General features: G+C 41.1%; 1 protein-coding gene across 2 annotated transcripts in view; it reads right to left on the bottom strand.

The window, feature by feature from the left end:
* ASAP2 (ArfGAP with SH3 domain, ankyrin repeat and PH domain 2) overlaps positions 1-22,965 on the bottom strand; it is a 240,691-nt gene that overhangs the window by 200,177 nt on the left and 17,549 nt on the right. The window lies entirely within an intron of this gene.

The following is a 22,965-nucleotide window of genomic DNA, read 5'->3' as shown; positions in this document are numbered from 1 at the left end:
ACCTTATTTGCTATAATTCTTTTCCCCATTTTGGTCAGGAAAGCATTGTTGATCCCACAGTGCCAAGGCCAGGCTCATCCCTGGGAATCATATCCCACATTGCCAGGGAAACTTTCACCCCTGATTGTCATATCCCAAGTAAGGGGTAATGATTTGACTTGCATAGCTGGGCTGAGAGAGAGAGGTCACATATGAGCACCAAAAGAGGTCCTCTGGAGGTAACTCTTAAGTAAAACTGAAGGTAGGCTTAGCTTTTCTGCTACATAAATAAGCTTCACAAGAGCAAGCCTCAAGATCTTGGCCTATTGACTTGGGAGTCTGAAATATTTGGAACAGTATCAGAGTTTCCCTGGCAGTAAAGTTTAATAGTTTCATATTTTATTTTTTCTCCTATCCCTCAAGGGACTTCGCCAATACTTTTTGTTTGTTTGTTTGTTGTTGTTGTTGTTCTAATACTTTTTAATTATCTGCTCAACATACTCTGCATCCCCTGCTCTTTTAATAAACATTCCTAGGTGCCTGGTAAAGTGTTTGGTGCACAGTCAATACGCATTGTCTACTTAGAGGCACAATCTTAGTGAGAACCCAAGTTGACGATTCTGTCCTTCAGCCAAGCAAATATAAATGCCACTGAGGCAGAAGGGCCAGTGAAGAAGCCCCTTAACTTAGTGTGGTTTTTCAGTGTCCTGTTCTTCCAGTGGATGTTAACTCTATCACATGTCTGTGCTAGGTGCTGTACATGTGTTCTCATAAAGGGTTCTCTGTTCTATTTGAATCATAAAGCTCTGGAGCTTCACTCAAGAATCTTTCCGGGCCCTCTCTGTCTACGCAGAGTAACAGTCACTTAATCTTCCAAAGTCAAGCATCTTTACTTAATCCTAATCTTAATGGCTTGCTAAAGTATCCTACATATGAAGGCCTGAATACACTCAAACTCTTTTTTGATGAGTTCATAGAAAAGCAGTTTTCCCCACTAATTTCAAGAGGAAAGTTCATACACATACCTCATAGAAACTAAAATAAACACACACACACAACACCTCTCATTTTTGGGAACAAAATTTGCTGGCTATTTTTACCACACTATTTCTTAACTATTTTTATCTAACTACACACCTAGACTGTGAACCCCTGAAGGCTCATAGTTAGAATTCTCAACAACTAGCATAGTAGACAATCCAATTGTTAGATAAATAAGTAAATAAATGAACAATGAACAAATGAATAACCTGAATGACCCAGTTATATACTCATTCTGCTTTAAAACAAACAAGCTTCTGATTCTCTAAATGGAAAATTTACCTCATTCTCCAATCCTTACCTCTCTGAAAAATAGTTACGTCTTCTATTTTCCACCCATCTAGATCTTGAAAGTACTTTAATTAAACCATCTGCATGATATCCAGCAATTAGATGTTTTTAAACAAAATATCATTTTAGGAATTCTTTCTCTGATTTAGTCACACTTTCCATCTGAGTTCCTAAACTAACAATTAGATTTAAAGTCTATGGACAAAAAGTAGATTATAAAATATTTTTCCAGGCTCACTATGGTAAAAAATTCCTATTTTTGAAAATTACAGTACAAACCTTTATTAATCCATAAACTTCTCTTTATGAAATTTAAACCTGTCATTCTCGGTAGGACAAAATAAAGAAAGCACACAAGTCTGTTTTTGCTCCCTTTCTGAGCAAAATGTGTGTTGCAGCTGTGGTTTTTAATGTAACTGGACCAAGCAGGAGTTAATGCACATCAAGTTCTTATACCTAATAGTCTGAATAGCTGGAAGAGTCTCACCTGGCAATCATCACACAATCAAAACTTGCTTCCCCAACATCACACTCCCTCAAAGAAGGAAAGTTTCCTCCATAAAGGCATTAGGAAAAAGAAAAGTCGGAGCAGTAAAGGAAACAAACAAAAAGTGATAAAATGGTGATCAGCTGTCAATTTTCTCTTTGAATCCATCCTCCTATCGTGAGGAACTGCAGGCTCTCAGGCCACACCACTTCTAACAGTGCTGTGGTCACCAGCTATTCTTCCCAGCAGCTTCACTCTTCCAACACAAGGGTTAATTCTAGTCTACCATGAAGACACATTGAGCACCCATCACCACCTAGGAGAACACAGCTACTCCAAGGGGCTGGGTCTGTTCGAGATTTGCAGCAAAGTCCTGAAGTGGTAACCCTACTAGGAGAAAAATCTTCTTGAAGCACACTGCCAGAGGTTACTGTAAAACTTAACACACTCATTCAGCAAAAATTTATGTAGCACAACCAGGTGCCGGCACTGAGCTAGATTCTAGAAAAGCAAATGGCAGTCTCAGCAAGGAACTGAGCCTTTACTTCCCATGGTCCAAGTTGGATGTCCCTCTGCAAATTACCAAAAAATAATGCCTCTCACTACCGTCTGACCAAAAAAAAAAGTTTCACTCCAACACAGAGTACAGACCTCTGGCCTCGCTTCCAAGGAAGGAAACAAACACACACTAACCACTTGTGAAGTATACATGGACCTTCACCTCCTTTTTCATATTAGAAAACCAGAGCTAAAAAAGGTCAACCAACTTGCCGAGAACTATGGAGTGATTAAATGGTAAGAAGTCATACCTGTCTAATAACAAAGCTCTTAATCTGCATAGCATGGCCCCATAAAGAAACTTATTTGGACTCCAACACATGCAACCAAGAGGATCCTCTGTCTGCCAGGCACTTATCCCTCTTTTTGCCGACTGAATTCATCCACTGAGGCCCTGAGAAAAATAGCATTCTTTTAATTTCTCCTTTCTTCCCTTGATTTAGCACAATGTTTGGCATAAAGTATGTGCTTAATAAATGTCGGCTGAATCGAAAATATATATGAAATCGAAAATAGAAGAATTACAGTATGTTTTTGGCTGAGACATGAGTATCTACTCATATCAATTAAACTAATTTTCATGTATGTATTATAAACTCAACTCCAAGTATGTACAAGAAACTCATCTAATCTCACCATAGCTTAGCAGACAAAGTAGCAACAGGTAAAAGGCTTCCCAGAAAACCTTTCACTGAAAACTATTAAGAGAACAGTTTCATGTGCACAGCAGTTCAACCAAAAATTCTGCAACATCATTTCTTAATATTAATAAAATTTCTTCCTGGGCATATGCTGAATTAAGAAAGATTATTATTGCCCTAACAAATATGCTGAAGTAACAATATTTAGTTTTAGAATGTGTTTTTGTACTAATCCTTATACTCAGATAAATCTGTGAAGACAAACTGAAAATCCTGTCTACATTGCCCTATGAAGTTATCTAGCTTTTTCATCCTGACAATTCTTTTCCAAAAACCACCCAAAAGGCAGTGGTGCAGTGGCAAGAACTCAACTTGAAAACAGAAGATGTGCACTGAATCTAGCCCTGCTTCTTCTATGTGGCCTTGGAAGTTACCCAAACACCTCTTTCAGTATCTTCTATAGAACAGTGGATGGCACCTATTTAAAAAGTTCGTACCAGTTAGATGGGTCAAAGTTGCTGGCATATAAATGGTACACGGTTAATGTTAGTTAAAATGCAATTTACTTCTCTCACTTTTCAAGAAGCAGGACCTCAATTTCCTTGTTTGTAAAATGAGTACCTGCATCTTTGGGTTGTTGTGAGAATTAAATGCTTCTACATTACAGCAACATCTGGCGTAATAAAGGCTACAGGCATGTTTGTTATTATTATCCCACCACTACCATCCCCCAGCCACCACCCCACATGGTTTTGCTCTACCCAAAATATAATGAAAGAGTAAAAAGGTCAGCAGAGCTATAATTAAACAGATCACACCCCAAAGGAGAGACTATTTACGTAGAATAGCTGCTGTCACTAACTCTGAATGTACTATATAATTATGAAGTAAAGTACAGCTAATCCTCAAATCCAAAAATGGTGACAACAAAATTGGTGCTTACGCCACACATCAGGCTTCCGTACCCAAGGATAGTCACAGTATTAAAAATGTAAGGTAATTTACCATATTAACAAATTGAAAAAGGAAAACCATATACTCATCTTGATAGATGCAGAAAAAGATCTGACAAAATTAAACAACATTCATGATGAAAACTCTCAGCAAACTTAGAAATAGAAAGGAACTTCCTCAGCATCTACAAAAAACCTGCAGCTAAGGTTATACTTAATGCTGAAGGAATGAAAGCTTTCCCCTTGGACTGGGAACAAGGTAAAGATTTCCACTCTCACCTACTGCTACTCAATACTAGAGCCTGCAATAAAGCAAGAGAAACAAATAAAAGGCAAGCAAACAGACTGGAAGGGAAGAATGACATAATTACCTAGGCAGAAAATTCAAAAAAGGGACAGTGAATCACCAATAAATTAGTTTACAGAAAGGAATGCTTTGGGGTGATGGAGATGTTTCACTCATAGCTATGATGATGGGTACATGACTGTTCATCGGAGCTCACCAAATGAAATACTTAAAATCAGTGAATTTTCTCCTATGTAAATTACACTGCAATAAAGCTGACCAAAAAAGGAAACAAATATCTCACCACTCCTCAACTCACTGCCCCCTTCCCCACACAAACACAACACACTACTTACTTACACCACAAAAACTTCAAGTTGTTGTAGTTTCCCATCTCAAGGGAGACATAGGACAGAAAAGGCCCTTTGGGAAAGACATTTTAAGTAACACCAGGGATGAAAGAGCTTGCACATGATGCTGGACACAAGTGATCAGGATTCCACAGTACAGTAAGACAATGCTTTAAAGAATGACACTGGAGGCCAGTAAAACCAGGGACAAGGAAAGTACATCTGTTTACAGAACCCTAGAATGTTAAAAGTGAGATTGTCAAATACCACCCATCCCCCTAGTATAGCCCTTTAGTCTTACAGGTGAGGACACTGAGGCTCCTGAAAGAAGAAATGACTTCCTCAAAGAACACAAAAGTTTCAGTCTAATATAATTTGAATTTGTAGTGTGGGTGCATAATTAATAAACTAATCTGTGTGAAAGTACATAGTGATAAAAGTATCACTTATTGAGTACCTACCATATGCCAGGTACCGGCCTAAGAGTTTTACAACTGTTGGCTCACTTAATCCTCCCAACAATTCCATGAGGTAGCTATTATTATTACCCCTCTGTATTACAGGTTAAGGAAACTGAGGCACAGTGAAGTTTATTCACCTAGTAAGTGGCAGAGCCAAGATTCAAGCTCAGATAAAATGGCTCAAATAGTACCAAGTATTTACTGCATGCTTAAACTGGGCTGAGTACAAATTATCTCACTTAATCTTCCAACAATAACCCCATGAAATAGGCATTCTTATGTGTTCATATTTTACAGAAAAGGAGACTGAGGTTAGAGAATATTATTAAGTCACCTGTCAGAAAATAGTTCTAGTAAGTGGTGGAACTTGATTCAAAATCTAGCAGTGCGAGGACAGAGCTGCGGCTGGTCAGCAGAACACTGTACCCCCTTCCCAATGGTAGAAGAAGGGAAAACAGTGGATGCATGCAAGAAAACTTGCCAACAAGAACCACACATTACATGGAGCTACAAATAAGAGAGAAAATGCTACTCACCTTTCTTCACCATCCACTCACCCATCTACCCCACACCACCATCCACCCATGAACGATCATCTCCCCTGCACCACCATCCCCCACCCATCTCCCTACCCATCCTCCCACATCACCATCCACCCTATATCCACTATACCCCCTGTACCCACCACCCACCACTCACCCTGTCCCTACGGTTCACCTTTATTTTGGAATAGGTATTAAGAAACTACTTTCAAAATCTTCCAGTATGTGAAGAGACCTGATCATCTATCTCACTAGTTTTTCTCAAGACAACCACTCTCAAAGCAAAGGAAAAATACTGAGGGCCCATTGTGTGCAATGCCCTTTCCTAGAGGAGTAAGATGGACCCCTCTCTCCTGGTTGCTCAGAATCTAGCTTTTAATCACACAGTTGAGAGTCTAAGGAAATTCCAGAAAGCAGACAGAATCCTAATCTTTCCAAAGGTATCAAATAAGTCTTAATCTAAAATTCACAATGCAACCGAAAAACTTCCTACTCCAGCCTTAAGATTTGAGGCATTGTGAAAAACTTCGTTTCCATTTGCTTTTAAAAATCAAGTCAGAGGGCGGGCCGCGGTGGCTCAGCGGGCAAAGTGCTTGCCTGCTATGCCGGAGGACCTCGGTTCGATTCCCGGCCCCAGCCCATGTAACAAAAACGGAGAAACAGAATACAATAAAACAAGAAAATGTTTAAAAAATGTTTCCCTTTCTTCCTTCCTTCCTTCCTTCTATCCTTCCTTCCTTCTCTCTGTCTTTCCTTTAAAAAAAAAAAAAAAAAAAAAAAAAAAAATCAAGTCAGAAAGCAACATTAACCATCAAAGTATGTTAAAAAAACAAACCAAAAAAAAAAAAAAAAAGCAGGGATTTTTTTTCTTCTATTTATAATTTCCACCTACTCAAGCCAGAAACCCGGGTGTTTTCCTGGATTCCCACCATTTCCTCTCCCCCACAACCAAGAGGTCACTGAGACTTGTCCCTCCTGCCTAAGTATTCTCCAAGCTGCATCTTCCTCCACATCCCTTGGCTCCTGCAGAGTCTGAACGCTTCCACTAGCCTTTGCTGGTCTTCCCCACTCCCAGCCCCTGCAAGGCACACACCCCAGCCTTATAGGAATCCTAATTCTCAGCTCTCACCCTCCCATCTTCCTGCTCCCCAGGGCCTTCTATATGCCCCACCACCCAAGAAGTCTAAGCTTTTCTACTTAAGGAAGAATCTTAATTGAGCAGATTGAAATACTAGTATAGTGATCAATGAAAGGGAGTGGTAAGGGGTATAGAAAAAAATAGGGGAAACAAAGGTTAAAATATATTGGATAGATGGAAATACTAGTGGTCAATGAGAGGGAGGGGTAAAGGGTATGGTATGTATAAGTTTTTTCTTTTTTTTTTTAAATTTCTTTTTCTGGAGTGATGCAAATGTTCTAAGATATGATCATGGTAATGAATATACAGCTATGTGATGATACTGTAAGCCACTGACTGTACACCAAGTATGGAATGCTCATATGTTAAGAATGTTCATGTTTTAAGATGTCAATTCTACCTAAATTGATTTATAGATTCAACGCAATACCAATCAAAATCCCAACAACTTACTTTTCAGAAAGAGAAAAACCAATAAGCAAATTTATCTGGAAGGGCAGGGTGCCCCGAACTGCTAAAAGTATCTTGAGGAAAAAAAACGAAGCTGGAGGTCTCACGCTGCCTCACTTTAAGGCATATTATGAAGCCACAGTGGTCAAAACAGCATGGTATTGGCATAAAGATAGATATATTGACCAATGGAATTGAATAGAGTGCTCAGATATAGACCCTCTCATCTATGGACATTTGATCTTTGATAAGGCAGTCAAGCCAACTCATTTGGGACAGAACAGTCTCTTCAATAAAAGGTGCCTAGAGAACTGGATATCCATATGCAAAAGAATGAAAGAGGGCCCGTATCTCACACCCTATACAAAAGTTAACTCAAAATGGATCAAAGATCTAAACATTAGGTCTAAGACCATAGAACAGAGGAAAATGTAGGGAGATATCTTATGAATCTTATAATTCATAATTATAAGGTGGGTTTATGGACCTTACACCTAAAGCAAGAGCACTGAAGAATGAAATAAATAAATGGGAGCGCCTCAAAATTAAACACTTTTGTGCATCAAAGAACTTCATCAAGAAAGTAAAAAAACAGCCTACACAATGGGAGACAATATTTGGAAACAACATATCAGATAAAGGTCTAGTATCCAGAATTTATAAAGAGATTGTTCAACTCAACAACAAAAAGACAGCCAATCCAATTACAAAATGGGAAAAAGACTTGAACAGACACTTCTCAGAAGAGGAAATACAAATGGCCAAAAGGCACATGAAGAGATGCTCAATGTCCCTGGCCATTAGAGAAATGCAAATCAAAACCACAATGAGATATCATCTCACACCCACCAGAATGGCCATTATCAACAAAACAGAAAATGACAAGTGCTGGAGAGGATGTGGAGAAAGAGGCACACTTATTCACTGTTGGTGGGAATGTCAAATGGTGCAACCACTGTAGAAGGCAGTTTGGCGGTTCCTCAAAAAGCTGAATATAGAATTGCCATATGACCCAGCAATACCATTGCTAGGTATCTACTCAGAGGACTTAAGGGCAAAGACACAAACGGAACGGACACTTGCACACCAATATTTATAGCAGCATTATTTACAATTGCAAAGAGATGGAACTGTCCATCAACAGACGAGTGGCTAAACAAACTGTGGTATATACATACGATGGAATATTAGGCAGCTTTAAGACAGAATAAACTTATGAAGTATGTAACAACATGGATGGACCTTGCAAACATTATGCTGAGTGAGACTAGCCAAAAACTAAAGGACAAATACTGTATGGTCTCACTGATATGAACTGACATTAGTCAATAAACTTGGAATATGTCGTTGGTAACAGAGACCATCAGGAGATAGAATTAGGGTAAGATAGTGGGTAATTGGAGCTGAAGGGATACGGACTGTGCAACAGGACTGGATACAAAAACCCAGAAATGGACAGCACAATACTACCTAACTGTAATGTAATTATGTTAAAACACTGAATGAAGCTGCATGTGAGAATGATAGAGGGAGAAGGGCTGGGGACATATATGAAATCAGAAAGAAAGATAGATGTTAAAGATCGAGATGGTATAATCTAGGAATGCCTAGAGTGTATAATAATAGTGAAATGTACAATGTACAAATTTTAAAAATGTTTTTGCATGAGGAAGAACAAAGGAATGTCATTATTGCAGGGTGCTGAAAATAGATGATATTAATACTTTAAAATGTCACCTTATGTGTGAGACTAAAGCAAAAAATGTTTATTTGTTATAAAATTTAGATTTTGACTAGAGCATTTCCTAATATAACTCATATAGATAGTTTGATTGAATGTCATAAGTACTTGGAATCTCAGGTAGGACATGAGATTTTTGTTGGTTTGTCCAGAGTGATGCCCTGATGAATCCCAGAGTGATTTGATCAGTGACTGGAAAAGTATTTGCAAGCCCCCTTCAGGGAATGGTGAGAGCGGGGAGAAATTCAACTTCCCCAAGTTGAATTCTTGATATTCTCACAAGCAGTGTGGACAACCAAAGCTATAGGCTGAGCCCCCGGTCTTGGGGTTTGTTCATATGAAACTTAACCCCACAAAGGATAGGTCAAGTCTACTTAAAATTTAGGCCTAAGAGTCACCCCCAAGAGAGCCTCTTTTGTTGCTCAGATGTGGCCTCTCTCTCCAGCCAACATGACGAGCAGTCTCACCAGCCTCCCCTCTCTGCGTGGGACATGACTCCCAGGGGTGTGGACCCTCCTGGCAACGTGGGACAGAAATCCTGGAATGAGCTGAGACTCAGCATCAAGGGACTGAGAAAAACCCTAGAATGAGCTGAGAATTAGCATCAAGGGATTGAGAGAACCTTCTCGACCAAAGGGGGAAGAGTAAAATGAGACTAAGTGTCAATGGCTAAGAGATTCCAAACAGAGTCGAGAGGTTATCCTGGAGGTTATTCTTATTCATTAAGTAGATTTCACCTTGTTGTTCAAGATGTAGTGGAGAGGCTGGAGGGAACTGCCTGAAAATGTAGAGCTGTGTTCCAGTAGCCATGTTTCTTGATGATGATTGAACAATGATATAGCTTTCACAATGAGACTCTGTGAAAGTGAAAACCTTGTGTCTGATGCTTCTTTTAGCTACTATATCAACAGAAGAGTAGAACATATGGAATAAAAATAAATAATGGGGGGAACAAATGTTAAAATAAATTTAGTTTGAAATGCTAGTGGTAGATGAAAGCAAGGGGTAAGGGGTATGGTATGTATAATCTTTTTTTTCTCTATTATTGTTTTATTTCTTTTTCTGTTGTCTTTGCATTTCTTTTTCTAAATCGATGCAAATGTTCTAAGAAATGATGAATATGCAACTAGGTGATGATATTAAGAAGTACCGATTTATATGTAGAATGGAATGATATCTTAATGTTTTGTTTGCTAATTTTTTTAATTAATAAAAAAGTTTAAAAAAAAGAATGCTCATGTTTGTATTTTCCTTGGTTTTGTCAATAAAAACATTTAAAAAAAAGAAATAAAGTAAGAGGGAGGCAGGAATTAGAGCTTTAAATAAAAGACTTAGGGGCTAGCCCAAATACCCCTAAAAATTGTGAGAAGGATCAAAGGAGAAGGTGGAGTTATAATAGAGAAGTTAGGATTAACAAATGAGTATGGCTGCTGAATCACTATATTGATATTTCTTTTAGTCTCCAGTGTCTTGGAGCAGCTAGAAGGAAAAATCTGAGATGTGCAACTGTAACCCGTACCAAATTCTGAAATTTGTTCTATAATTACCTGCTACAATGTACTTCGAAATTTATTGCTGTTTTGTATATATGCTCTATTTCACAATTAAAAAAATGTTAAAAAGAAAGAAACTCAGGTCCACCAAGAGCCTCCCTCTTTTCCTCAGGGATGGGGGTTGAAGAGCAGTTCCGCCCCTCAGTGTGCCAGCTCCAGGTGCCTCCCCATCCCACCCCCAAGCCTCCCATCTCCTTGGAAACTTCCAGCCCAGGGCTTCTCAACCTCAGCACTGGTGACACTTTAGGCCATATGACTCTCTGTTGTAGGGCGGTTGTGCTGTGCCTTGTAAGATGTTTGGCAGCATCCCTGACCTCTACCCACCAAATGCCAGTAGTACCTTTTGCCCCAGTCACAATAAAAAATGCCTCCTCCAGTATTTGTCAAATGTCCGCTGGTGGTGGTGGTAAAGTCACCCCAGTTAAGAGCCTCTCTTCTTGTCACTCACTGGAAGGCTTCCCCACCTTCATCCTTCAACCACTGCCTGAACTAAGTCCTCAGGGTACCAACACCATGGCCACCCTCAGACTCTCAGAATGTCTGACAAAACAACCTGCTTTGCTTTTTCAGTGTTCTAATCACTAGCCTGTCATGCAAAGCTCCTCATTCTCCCACCTGACCCAACCCAACCCCACACCACAGGTACCATCCACTCCCACACCTGCTACCAGTTCCTCCAGTCGAAACCACAGCCTGCATCACCCTGGCTGTTCTTTCCAGAGCTTAGAGATGCCTGAATTTTCCTTCTATGTTTTCTATTATTTCACTCCCTTAATGTATCTAGCTTTCCAATCAGTCTGCCAAAAGGCCTCGGGCTATACAAAAGAGAGCCATGGCGTACAAAAGAGAGCCATGGCGTGATGATTTAAAACATCCTGCCTCTGTTATATTTGTGCGAGGCCTATAATAAAAACTGAAATAACAGCAAGCCATGGGTAAAATCAGAGCCAGCCAAAGTGAAACACCAACCTTCCACACTGTCCTACATGCACTCTGTCTGCCCAAAGAAGCAAAGCCACTTTTGCTACTTCTTATAAATACGGCTCTGAAAGCAAATCTGGCCAGAAGAACCAGGCAACTACTCTATCACCACACACTGGCAGCACACGTGATGACAAAACCATCTGTTTGGTTTGAAATGTCATACATCTCAGTCAAGTTAAAAAATCCAGACCCTATCTCTAATCTTAAGTGATTAATTCCATCATCAGTCATTTTGTAGTCATACAAAACCTTGCTTAACCACAAGAGGAAAATTTCTAGTTGGCACATGACCGGTCAAGCCAGTGAAACCCTGCATCTGGAGTAATTCAGCTCGTCGTCAGGAGTTAGAGATACCAGGCAGGCTGAAGGTTGCGCGTTTTCCTGGAGAAAGCAGAAAGGCAGAGCCATCTCCTGCCTGCACCATTTATCATCAGGAGTACACTTCACATCATTCTCAAATTCCTCTCTCAACACTTCCCGAAACAGGACATGTTCAATAAGTGAGTCATGAAAAATGGGGTATTTCTAGAAATCCACTGGAAGGAAGGTCTGGGAGAAAATATCTAAAGAGAGAGAGAGAGCAAAAAGACAATATGCAAAATGAATTAAGCTTTCAAAAGGCCGGAAGTGAGCTGCTGGCCGGGTCATCTGCTATCGGCTCCACAATGGCTGGTCAGCCTTTATTCTTTCTCCTCCCCTAAGCTCGAATCAGTAGTCCAAACAACTAGACCCTTCAAGCAAATCCATTTTCCCTGCACCTGGACCCTACCTACCCATGTAGTCAAACCTGGGAGTCTCTGTTTCTGGATCTATGAAATGGGGATAAAACCTAATTCACAGAGTCAAGTATTCTGATATTTCCACTGCTTCCCCCATCCCCTTCATGAAGGCCTCCTAGATGCCTCAGCAGGAAGTAACCTCCCCTCCTGCTTCTGAACTCCTACTCACTGTTACCAGTGGGAAGGCGCTTGCCACTTCTTTCTATCAATTGTGTGCACACCTTATTTCCCTCCACTAGAGAGAACAGTAGCCTTGATGGCTACTACCAGCCCCCACCACATAACAGGCTGTGGGCTAAGTGTCCGAAAAGGTTTTTCTCATTTGATTCTCGCATCAATCCTGTAACCACGCAGTCTATTACTGTCCCCATTTTATGGATTAGGAAGCTGACTTAAAAACACCTTGATGGTAAGCATTAACTCAAGTGTCAGAGTGCCTTCAGTTGAAATTCTGGCTTTCCTACTTCCCAGCTCAGTGACCTTGGAAAAGTTACATAAATCTCTGTGTTCCAGTTTCCTCTTCTTTAAATCGGGATGATAATAGCACCACCTCACACAGTTGTTCTAAGGATTAAATACACTTCGCATCTGTTAAGCACTTAGTGCTTGGCACAGTAAGCACTATAAAACTGTTTGTTAAATAAAAATCAGTAAGTGCATTTGCCCATGACCACGCAGATATTAACTGATACAAGTACTATTTGAATCTAGATCCCACTGGCTTCAAAAGCAGATGCTCTCATCACGTACAGAATAGAGATGCAATATAAGTGCCTCAAGGGAACAGACCATTTCTTATTCCTCACTCTATTTGGTCCCAGGCCATCACACATGTTTTATAAGTGTTACTAAATGAATGAAATCTGAAGAATCTATGATTAGTTGTCTCTGACTAGAGATTACAAATACTAAGGAACCACAAGGGCCTACCTGAAAAAAGAAAAAAAGTACAGAGATCAAAAAGCCTCTCATCAAGGTAACCCTATAACCTCCACATTCCATTCTGCGAGTGTGTACTTTAGGGACCATAATATTAACAAGTAAATTTCCCCCTAAAAATAAGAGAACAGGGTGACGGGGCCGGTGGTAACCATGGCATCTCAGTTCCTATGCCATCTGGTAGACTCTACAAAGTCCCAAAGTAGTATCAGTCTGCGTTGTAACATGGACACTGGTCTCTATCACCAAAACAACTCTGGGGGGGGTTGAGCTCTCAACCCTCCCAGGCAATCACTGAATGACTTATACAGTTTCAAAGCCTTATCTCTGAATCTCTCTAATGCAGAACTACTCTGGTCCTACTGAGTAGAGGAAATAAGGAGCACAGCTTGGCAGCGTTCACTCTACTGAATAAGTGGTAATTTAGAAATATAAAGGTAACCCTTGGAGATGGATACAGAACAAACCGCAGCTAAAAATACGTCTAACCCTGGAATTCCTTTCTCCAGGGGGCAAGGCAAGCACAATCCTTTCTGCACAAGGTCACAGGTACAGTTCCTAAATGGATCAAGTCATTCAAGCATGTTCCTTCCTACTTTTTTAGGGCTCTACATTCGGTAATTCAACTTTTCAAACCACTACCCACTAAGAATTAAGTCCCTTCCCTACTGCCAGAGGAACAAAATTTCTATGAACCTTTAAGACCAGAGAGCTCAAGAGCATCACAGTTCACTCTGTACAATCTAAGCTCTATTTGCTGGCCAATTTGACAAACATTTATTAAGTATGTATTATATGCCAGGCACAATTCTGGATAAGGGATCCATCATTGAATAAATGAGTCAAAAATCCCTGCCCCCTCTCTCTCCAGCTAACACAACAAGCAAACTCACCACCCTCCCCCCTGTCTACGTGGGACATGACTCCCAGGAGTGTGGACCTTCCTGACAACATGGAACAGAAATCCAGAATGAGGTGAGACTCAGCATCAAGAGATTGAGAAAAACTCTAGAATGAGCTGAGACCCAGCATCAAGGCATTGAGAAAACCTTCTGGACCAAAAGGGAGAAGAGTGAAATGAGACAGTGTCAATGGCTGAGAGATTCCAAACAGAGTCGAGAGGTTATCCTGGAGGTTATTCTTACACATTACGTAGATATCACCTTGTTACCCAAGATGTAATGGAGAGGCTGGAGGGAACTGCCTGAAAATGTAGAGCTGTGTTCCAGTAGCCATGTTTCTTGACGATGATTGTATAATGATATAGCTTTCACAATGTGACTGTGTGATTGTGAAAACCTTGTGTCTTATGCTCCTTTTATCTACCTTATCAACAGATGAGTAGAACACATGGAATAAAAATAAATAATAGGGGGAACAAATGTTAAAATAAATTTAGTTTGAAATCCTAGTGATCAATGAAAGAGAGGGATAAGGGGTATGGTATGTAAATTTTTTTTTCTTTCTGTTTTCGTTTTATTTCTCTGTTGTCTTTTTATTTCTTTTTCTGAATTGATGCAAATGTTCTAAGAAATGATCATGATGATGAATATGCAAATATGTGATGATATTGTGAATTACTGATTATATATGTAGAATGGAATGAGCATATATTAGGAATGTTTGTGTTTCTTTCTTGTAATTTTTTTTTAATTAATAAAAATTTTTTTTAAAAAATCCCTGCTCCCATGAAGCTCACTAGCTAATGGGGAAGAGACTATAAAAATACATTTAAAATACAACAAATAAGTGAATTATGTAATATGCTAGGACATGATATGTGCTGGGGGGTAGAATGAGAAGGAAGGGCAGGATTAAGGGAGCTGGAAGTGGGAAGCAAGAGGCGGCTGTAATTTATAAAGGCAATCAATCAGTGAAGGTCTCTTGAAGAGGTGATATTTGAAAGAAACAGGGGAGTGAGTCATGTGGTTATCCAGACAACAGGAACCACCAATATAAAAGCTCTGAAGTAGAAATACACCTGATATGTGAGGACAGCAAGAAGGCTGTGTGACTGGAGCAGGGAGAATTTATTAGTGGTCAGTGCAGGATCTTGGAGTTTATCGAAAGGACTTTGGCTTTCACTCTAAGAAAAAAGAGGACTCAAACACTTGAAGCATTAATTCCTTCAACAAATGCTTTCCGAATGCTTACTCTATGCCAGGCTCTATGATAAATACCAGGGAATCATGCAAACAAAACAAGGTCTCTGCACTCAAAAAGGTCACAGTCTAATGAAGAGGGATAAGTAAATAACTGATTACGGTATGATGTGGTAACAGCTAGCCACCACAAAGGCACATGTGGGATTCAAAGACAGTGGAGGGACATCTAGCACATCCTCTGAGGAAGTGATGCTTGCTGAATCTTACAGGATAGGCAGAGATAATAAAACGAAGGAAGTGACTTTACGAGCAAAGGAAGAGCATGCATAAAAGGACATGACAGAGGGACGGGGGACTGCGGTGGGGGGGGAGCAATGCAGCATGCTGAACAAAGATGACAGATGGGGGAAGAGTTAAGAGATAGGGCTGGAAAAACAGACTGGGGCTGGATCACCAAGGCTTTGTGGGTACAAAGTCCCATAATTAACCAAAGAAGGATGAGTGCTAAGTTCAAAAGTTAAAGGCCAAATCTTTGTTTTCGGAAAGACACTATAATAGCAGTGGAGGTAAGGAGCTCAGCTGAGGGGCTGTTGAATAATCCATCTGGACAAACGATAGGCATGATTTCAGCCCAGGAGTGGAAAGAAGAAGTCAGAGCAAGGGAGATTAAAGCAGAATAATCTACAGGATCAGGGAACCAACTGGAGGCAAACCATGTTGAATTAAAAATACCACTTCCCAAAGGATGCACCAAGTCAAACAGTGGGAAACAACTGAGACTGGGCTGGGTACAGCCTCTTTAATTTTTACCTACAGCAAAAAGGGGCAAGGCTGCTAAAAGATGGACCTAAAACCAACTCTCCCCTTTACCCCAAGCATGCAAACAAGATGTATAAGTGAGGAAAATCCAAGGGAATTTGCAGCCGAAAGCATAAGAGTTCAGAGCAGAAGACTGAGCAAAGGGATCTAGACGGCAGATGCTACACAAAGACAGGCCTACTACTTCAGGGAACTCTCTGAGCAAGAAACAGAGCTCCAATAAGTTAAACGTGGAATTCCAATGTGACCCAGCATTTCCACTCCTAGGTATGTGTATATACATCCAAGAGAAATGAAAACATACACACACACACACAGAAACTTGTACATAAATGTTCATAGCAGCATTACTCATAATAGTCCAAACATGCAAACAACCCAAATGTTCATCAATGGACGAATGAATAAAGAAACTGTGGCATATTCATACAATGGACTATTACTCAGCTGTGAAAAGGACTGAAGGTCTGGATATATTCTACAATTTAGTTGAACTTTAAAAAGTGAAAAAAAACCAGACAGAAGAGGTCACCTATTGTATGGTTCCATTTATATGAGGGCTTTAGAACAGGTAAATTCACAGAGGCAAAAAAGCATCTGCCAGGGCCTGCAGGGGGGTACGGGGAATGGGGAGCCATACTTAATGGCTATGGGATGTTTTTACGGTATGATGAAGACATTTTTGAAAGACAGAGAGCTGATGGTTGCCCAACATTGTGAACCCAACAAATGTCACCAAATTGTACACTTGAAACTGGTTAACTGTTTTGTGAATTTCTTCTAAATTAATTTTTTTTTAAAAAAAAATCCCCCATTCAGGCCCAGGTTAGCAGAGGCAAGACAGGGGTATGCACCCAGGTATCGAAACAGAGTCCAGCCCTCTGGAAGAAGGCAGCTTTATAATACAAATGACTATCATTTCTTAGCATTTCACTAAGCAGGTAGCAGATATCATTTCATGACTCAAACCCAAGTCTGTTTGACCACCATGCTAGAAGCATGGTCTAGACAAGGTCCTAGGCTAGAGGGAGAAGAAAGAATTCACACCGGAGACTCTTTCAACATTCAGAAATGCCTAAGAACCACTGTTCTTCCCATGCATCTATCTTGCTGGCAGGAAAAGGAAATTCCTCTTGCCCTAATCAGCATAAGAAGAAGTAGGAAGGAAGTGGCACAGGGAAAGTGACCAACATGAAACCACAAACCAAAACAACCCTCCAGGAAATTAGCAGGTGTTTGTGCTGTCTGTCAAGAAGCAAAAGGCTGAACAGCACCCCCAACATGTGGAACAAGCCAAAAGCCTCCCTCACACACCTCAGTGGGCAGATTCCACAGGATCCCTTAAGCCCATGCTTGCAGGGTAAACCATCAGGCCCCTGTATCCAGGCTGTGCTGCTGTTGAAGAGGCTGCTGCTCCCTATGTCACTGTTCTCATCAAAACCCTCATAAACCCAGCCTGGTTTAAAGGCTTTCTCCGTGATTAGGAAATGCAGACATTTTCCTAACAATCTCCTCTCAAAAAGAGAAAAGAGTCCTCTCCTTTCCTCTACCTGTCCTATTCCCAGTCAGCAATGGAAAACAACAAATGTCATCTCCATCAAGTAGCTCGGGAGATACAGAGGAACTATATTTAGCACCTTGTTTCTCAGAGAACCCAGGTCCATGTGCAGAAGCAGCCCTGCTTCCTTCCCTCCCTCTTCTCTCCACACAGCCCTACTCTCTTCCTGTTGGCTGAATCCACCCAGGGAAAGCTTCTGGCAATCTAGTTGTAGACTGACCTCTGGGAAATCAGCCACAGCACCATCTTTTTTCTTGCTAGTTCCAATGCCCTCCTGGGCCCTGGCTCAGCCCTAGATTCCTGTAAGACTCTGGCATGTTAAGTCAGATGCCCTGGATCCGGGGCTGCACATGCAGCCCGGTGAATCAGGTACACAGTGGTGGGCTTGCTCCCTGTAGCCCTGGTCCTCTGGGTCCTATAAGTCACCTCACTGGTCAGACAAAACCCTGAGCAACAAGTCTGGCTCACTCCAGCAGTTTGTTATGACCGACTCAGAGTTGCCATAGCAACTGCCTCTGTATCGTGCTGCATTCATCAAACCATATTGCAATTATTTATTTACGTATGTTTACTCTGTGGAACCACGAAGTTCTAGAAATCCAAGACTCTCTTTATTCACGTTAGTAAAACCCCAGTGCCTGAACAGGATAGGCAGACTTTTGATGACTGATGTAGAATATGAAAACACAACAATCTTTCCTTGCAGAAATCATAACGCTATTCTCAACCAATATCTTTCTTACCTCTTAGAGTAAGACTAGGACCCTTCCTGGCTTCACACACACTCAATTCTATCCAGCCCACAATGACAACTGCTGGAACCACAGAAATCAGCAATCAATCCAAGCCCACCAACAGCCCTAACACCATCTTATACTGCAACCACCTTCTCAAAATCTAGAGGGGAACCTTAGGGGTGAGGTACAGTTCTCCAATGCTATGCATCTCCTTAGCTTTCTCCAGGTTATTTGCCACCACCCATAACGCTCATACTTTGTTCCTCTCCTACTCTCTTTTATCTCCTTCTACTATCACTTACTACATCTCTCATTCAACAAATATCCCTGAGTGCTCTTTTGTGTGCCAGGTCCTGTTCACCAGGCTGCCCAAAGCCCTGTAATCCTTCTAGGTCCAATTAAGATTCAGGTTTCTGTAGAAATCCGCCTCCCTACTCCCATGCTGGCCACATGGCCCTTCCCACCACAGATTCCTCCACAATCAAAAGAAGACTCTAGAACATCTACGAGCTGGCAGCTACCACCAGGATGGTAGCAAAGGAAGAAGTCCCATCTCTTATCTTCTTTGTATCCTACTCCAGTGCCCAGCTGCATATTTGGTGTTCAGGTGTGCATTAATCAAAAGGCAGAGAGTCTAGGCCCATGGGAGCTCAAAGGGTACAGACACCAGAGGGAGGGCTCATCCCTACCAGGGCCACTTAGCAAAGCCCAGCCCAACTGCCAATACCCCTAAAGTGACAGCAAAGGATGTCATGGAAACGACAAGGCCGTCATGTGGTCACTCCAGCACAGGCCCACTGACCCCAAACCAACTCTGCTGCTACAAGCCTTCTATCTTTGAATATGGTTGGCTTCTCTGTCCCTGAATATGAGATGTGAAGACCCAGGGAGTGGGGGGAAATAACACAATTTTGAAAAGGAGAAAACAGCTTCCCTCCCAACATGCTCTCCCTCCCTGTCTCCATTCCCCAAAATCTGTACTAAAACTCCAGTTCTGTTACCTCTCCATTCTGACTGTCCGCTTTTCACCTTCAGCCTCAAAAATGTGCATTACTACATCATAAGAAGGCAATCGAGGTCCTTAGCAAGGAGCCAGGGGGAGCTCACTCAAGGCAGGGCCACACATCAGAAGATGAAGAATCTGTGACCTCAAGTGCCGTAACCCCACGAGCAGCATCTAGAGTTGCTGGAAATGTCACTGAAATTCAGCAGGAAGGAAGCCTATCAATATACAATTACAATGATAAAACTAAAATTTCAGCTATGTAGCACTATTTAAGAAGAATATCATTCATAATTTCTTTGTTAACATAGCAGCATAAATTTGCATACATTAGGCATCAAACAGAAATAATTTGCATTTGGGTGTGCCAGTTCATATACACATTCTGTTGTCCACTGGGATTCTGAGAAATTCAATGTTCAAATGACACCACCATTTTCCGTCTGTCTATGTGACAGCCAGATGGAAAGAAATCATTTATTCATATGTCACACATAAATTCTGTTCAGAAGGAAGAGAACAGTTTACTTGTCACGCATGAAAATATATATATATATATATATTATCTACCAGCCCCCAAAATGGCTCAGTTTCTCTCTAGACAACCAATTACCCTTCCCCAAATATCAAAATACAGCAACCCAAAAGAAATGAGAACATTTTAAAATAGGAGACATGATTATAGACAGAGTGGGTACCACTCAGCTACCTTCTAAAAGTCCCTTCTTTTCTCAAGGACATCCAAGTGAGTGGGCAGAATATAAAAAAAGAAATATGCACTGTAACCATAATACTCACTATGACAGATGATGTAAGCATATTTTTAACATTGAAGGAAAATATAATTCTCCCCAAAGGATAGTTTATTGCAAAGCTAAGTTATTCAAGATTAATGACTTCTCCAAGGTTGATGACCAAAAAGAACCTCTTTGAATCAAAGATACAAAATGAATTATGCTTCACTAAAATTTCAGGAGTTCTTAAAGCCTTATATTAAGAGATTCACCCCCATTGCATTTAAATTATAATTTTACCTACATTCATAATGTTTTCTAGGCTTTACTCCCAAATCTTGCTGCCATTATGTAGTTTTTATGAATAAGCAGTACCTTTTCCTGGAGCAGCCAAATTCTACCAGTATTAACAGTATCAGGTACCATTTCCTCTCTTCCAAAAAAATGTACGAATATTTCTAAATTATCTGTCCCTATGGTCATTTATAAAGAAAGTTGCACATAACTAACAAGGCATATATAATACTCTATATCCTCTTTTTTTTTTTTACATGGGCAGGCACCAGAAATCGAACCCAGGTCTCTGGCATGGCAGGTGAGAACTCTGCCTGATGAGCCACCGTGGCCTGCCCTACTCTATATCCTTTTTAAAATAAAGAGACTGGATAAAGAAATGTCTAAGCACACAGAATCTGTACATTTGCATATGTACTCATGTACCACACACTGAAAAAGTATTTATGAAACAATTTTTGAGCGCCCTCCAGATACTCAGATCATTCTGGGTAACAAAGATTGTTGGATAGGAGTTGTAAGATTATGGTTGAGTCCTGGGGCTATTGCTTAATAAATATTTTATTTATGAAGTCATTAAACTCTGGGCAGCCATTTCCTCAGCTGCCAGATATGTTCTGTCCAAAAAGTATTTTGAAAATAGTCAAGTAAAAATAAAAATACTTAAGCAGATAAGACATTTTTTAAAGCTTAATTTTACTTTAAAAAGAAAAAAAGGGCTCCTGCTTTCAGTAGCTTGCAATCTGGTGTCAGGAAAAAGAAGTACAAACACAGGAAACAAGCCCACAATGTAAACGGTGCACTTCTAGAGTTTAATCACTGAACAGTACTTCTCAGGCTTTAAGCACATGGTGTGTCCAACATTGAGGCTCTCCCTTCACGGAGTGTATGCTCTTGTGATCAAGGACTGAGCGGTGCAGTAGAGCCTAACTGCCCTAAAGATTTAGGATATGGAGATTAAGGAGGCAACTAGCAATCAGGGAAAACTTCTTAGTCCCAGCAGAGCTAGTGAAGACGCTGAAGGCAGGAGTGTAGATTATAAACCTATCAGAAGGGAGGGCATCAGGCAGAAGGAAATTAAGCTATCCCACAGTTTAACACGAGTCCCTCCCATCAGGGAACAAAAGAGCATCCTGACTTGGTTTGAACACCAACTGGCCTCACCCCCGAGGGCTGGGATAACACCTCAGGCTCCACTGACAATCAGCAGGTTTCAGCTCCACCCTCCCTGCTTTCAGAGTGCACACTTCTCCCCACTCCGCAGGGAGAAGGTGCTGACTCCTTAACCAAGGTGTCCTACCGGCAGTCTCTCTCCAGACCCCCAGAGAGGCAGGCTCCGGAGAGAACACACGCTGGTGATGCTAAGCAAGGGGAGCCCAAATCTTGGAGACTGCTGACATTTTTATGGATGGGTGGTAAGGCTGTTTTCTCCAAGCTCCTTTGTGACCTATCCCCTGACTCCTTCCTCCCACTGAGATAGCTTCCTGCGGCCAACAGCCCAGGTCTTAAAGGGAAGAGAAGAAGGAAAGAAGTCAAACAGGATAGTCCTTCCTACGTCAGGGAGGACATTTTGGCAGGAGACCAGAGTTCAGGCTCCGGAATAAGTCCACAGCTCACTCCACCCTTCTCCCCATGATTACTAATGTTCGGCAGCAGGCAGGAGGGTGACTTTTCAAATTACAGAATTCCCAAGCTGGGAGGTGCTTTCGAAGTTAATGGACAGTCTCAGATCAAGAAATGAGGTAAAAGGCATTGGGGGAGTGGGGGGAAGCTGAGTCCTGCATGACCTCCAGGAGATGACCCTTTTCTCTTCAAAACACATTTTGGTAATTACACTGCATATACATAATTTAATATGTTTTATAAAAAAAAAACAGGTATTGAATGAATTAATTAATGGCTGCTCTTTATTTTTAAATAGTAGAATCCTTAAAGGTAAGACAAGTTTCTATTTTTAATATTTTTAAATTATAAGGATCACTTTTGGAATGCAACATTTTTCTGTACATTCCAGGCCAGCTGCCTGAGAGCAAATACACAATCTTCTGAGCCCCGATTACAGGCAAGGCACTGAGGAGTGAGCGCACAGAACAAACAGCCCTTGCCTTCAAGGTGCTTCTCTGATGCCACTTGCTCCCTGAAGCTTTCCTCCCTAGAATCACTATTTATGTTTCAGGTGCTGTCCCACTGAACAGAGGAAAGACTGAAGGCCTGAACAAACCAACCAATGAAAGTGGCCAAAAAATACCAGACATCTGATGAATGAGCAGATGCCGCATCACCGTAATATGTTCCTTCCTTCTTATTCCCAGCGTCCTAACACTGAGCCCCAATAACCACGTTCCTAGGCAAACACCTGCCTAATGGTCTTCCTGCCTCCAGTCTTCCTCCCCTTTAACATTCTCACTGCGTTCCTGACGCCAGACCAGTCTTTCTTACCCACAGCTCCCTCATTTCACTCCCCAGTTCAAAAGCCTTTGATATTTCCCCAAAGCCTGCTGAATCACATTCCAACCTGGCATTCTTAACCCTCCATCATCCT

The sequence above is a fragment of the Tamandua tetradactyla genome, chromosome 3 (genome assembly GCF_023851605.1).
Source record: "Tamandua tetradactyla isolate mTamTet1 chromosome 3, mTamTet1.pri, whole genome shotgun sequence".
Lineage (NCBI taxonomy): Eukaryota > Metazoa > Chordata > Mammalia > Pilosa > Myrmecophagidae > Tamandua > Tamandua tetradactyla.
The sequence above is the reverse complement of the archived record's forward strand: the minus strand, read 5'-3'. Positions and strand labels throughout refer to the sequence as shown.